At 55.9% G+C, this 2,500-nt stretch overlaps 2 non-coding genes across 2 annotated transcripts; both read left to right on the forward strand.

The window, feature by feature from the left end:
• The first annotated feature begins 70 nt into the window (after window positions 1-70).
• LOC146144428 (small subunit ribosomal RNA) lies at window positions 71-1,881 on the forward strand. Its single transcript, XR_014500741.1, has one exon. It is a non-coding gene; the product is annotated as a small subunit ribosomal RNA (ribosomal RNA).
• Window positions 1,882-2,128: 247 nt separating this feature from the next.
• On the forward strand, window positions 2,129-2,282 carry LOC146144429 (5.8S ribosomal RNA). Its single transcript, XR_014498958.1, has one exon. It is a non-coding gene; the product is annotated as a 5.8S ribosomal RNA (ribosomal RNA).
• Window positions 2,283-2,500: the final 218 nt, after the last annotated feature.

A 2,500-nucleotide genomic window follows, 5' to 3' on the forward strand; every position in this document is an offset into this window, starting at 1 on the left:
ATCGACCGAGCGACGGCGCCGCATCAGCGGCGCCTCCTTCGTCGGCCTTTCGGGGCTACGCTAAAGTAGCTACCTGGTTGATCCTGCCAGTAGTCATATGCTTGTCTCAAAGATTAAGCCATGCAAGTCTAAGTACGAGCTCTCGTACAGTGAAACTGCGAATGGCTCATTAAATCAGTTATGGTTCATTTGATCGTACGTTTTACGTGGTTAACTGTGGAAATGCTAGAGCTAATACATGCGTGAAGCGCCGACCTCGCGGGAGGCGTGCTTTTATCAGACCAAAAACCGACCGGGCTTGGGCCCGCAACCTTTGGTGACTCTGGATAACTTTGCGGATCGCACGGTCTCGCACCGGCGACGGATCATTCAAGTGTCTGCCCTATCAACTTTCGTCGGTACGGTACTGGCCTACCGAGGTTCTTACGGGTAACGGAGAATCAGGGTTCGATTCCGGAGAGGGAGCCTGAGAAACGGCTACCACATCCAAGGAAGGCAGCAGGCGCGCAAATTACCCATTCCCGACGCGGGGAGGTAGTGACGAAAAATAACAATACAGGACTCTAAACGAGGCCCTGTAATTGGAATGAGTACACTTTAAAACCTTTAACGAGTATCCATTGGAGGGCAAGTCTGGTGCCAGCAGCCGCGGTAATTCCAGCTCCAAAAGTGTATATTTAAGTTGTTGCGGTTAAAAAGCTCGTAGTTGGATTTTGGGCGCAGGCGGCCGGTCCGTCGCAAGGCGTGTACTGGCCGTCCTGGCCTCACCTCCGGTTCTCCGCCGGTGCCCTTGACTGAGTGTCGGCGGCGGCCGGAACGTTTACTTTGAAAAAATTAGAGTGTTCAAAGCAGGCGATTCGCCTGAATAATGGTGCATGGAATAATGGAATAGGACCTCGGTTCTATTTTGTTGGTTTTCGGAGCGCGAGGTAATGATTAAGAGGGACAGACGGGGGCATTCGTACTGTGCCGTTAGAGGTGAAATTCTTGGATCGGCGCAAGACGAACGACTGCGAAAGCATTTGCCAAGAATGTTTTCTTTAATCAAGAGCGAAAGTCAGAGGTTCGAAGACGATCAGATACCGTCCTAGTTCTGACTATAAACGATGCCAACTAGCGATCGGGGGGCGTTAGTTTTACGACCTCTCCGGCAGCTTGCGGGAAACCAAAGTCTTTGGGTTCCGGGGGAAGTATGGTTGCAAAGCTGAAACTTAAAGGAATTGACGGAAGGGCACCACCAGGAGTGGAGCCTGCGGCTTAATTTGACTCAACACGGGAAATCTCACCCGGCCCGGACACAGTGAGGATTGACAGATTGAGAGCTCTTTCTTGATTCTGTGGGTGGTGGTGCATGGCCGTTCTTAGTTGGTGGAGCGATTTGTCTGGTTAATTCCGATAACGAACGAGACTCTGGCTTGCTAACTAGTTACGCGACCCAATCGGTCGGCGTCTAACTTCTTAGAGGGACTAGTGGCGTTTAGCCACACGAGATTGAGCAATAACAGGTCTGTGATGCCCTTAGATGTTCGGGGCCGCACGCGCGCTACACTGACCGGATCAGCATGTGCTCGCCTTGGCCGACAGGTCTGGGTAACCCGCTGAACCCCGGTCGTGCTAGGGATAGGGAATTGCAATTATTTCCCTTGAACGAGGAATTCCCAGTAAGCGCGAGTCATTAGCTCGCGTTGATTACGTCCCTGCCCTTTGTACACACCGCCCGTCGCTACTACCGATTGAATGGTTTAGTGAGGTCCTCCGATTGGACCTGGCGCGGCCGGCAACGGTCGAGCCGGCGTCCGAGAAGACGATCTAACTTGATCATTTAGAGGAAGTAAAAGTCGTAACAAGGTTTCCGTAGGTGAACCTGCGGAAGGATCATTAACGGTCTCGCAAACGCTTCGGCGAACGCGAAACTCGGACAAGCGAGAGAAAAAGTCTTTGCTACCCGGCGCCCGACCCGCGAGGAGCGGCGCGCCGGCCGGCGATTCGGTCACCCGGTAATGTTTGCGCGTCGAGTGCCGCGGTGCCGCGCGCTCCGGCTTCAAGCGTCGGCCTGGCCGACCGCTCGGCGCGGTCTATTTTGTCACCCTATAGTGCGAGGCACTGTGCGAGCGAAACAATCGTGGATGGCTCTTGGCGGTGGATCACTCGGCTCGTGAGTCGATGAAGGACGCAGCTAGCTGCGTGAATTAGTGTGAATTGCAGGACACATTGAGCATCGACGTTCTGAACGCAAATTGCGGCCTCGGGTCAATCCCGGGGCCGCGCCCGCCTCAGGGTCGCGTTGCAAACGTTCCGCGCGGGGATTTCTCCGCGCGGCTGCTGCGGCGTCGGACGCGCGAGCGCCCGTCCCGCTCAAGACAGCACGGCACGATGCGCGACGATCGCGACCAGAATCCCGCGCGGCGGCGGCGAGTCGACCTCGAAGAGGCCAACGGCTGGCGGCTCAAGGGCGGGAATCGAGGTGCGCGGCGGCGCGCGGCGCCGACGGCGAGCGCGG

Source organism: Ascidiella aspersa, chromosome 5, assembly GCF_963924565.1.
Source record: "Ascidiella aspersa chromosome 5, kaAscAspe10.2, whole genome shotgun sequence".
Classification (NCBI taxonomy): domain Eukaryota; kingdom Metazoa; phylum Chordata; class Ascidiacea; order Phlebobranchia; family Ascidiidae; genus Ascidiella; species Ascidiella aspersa.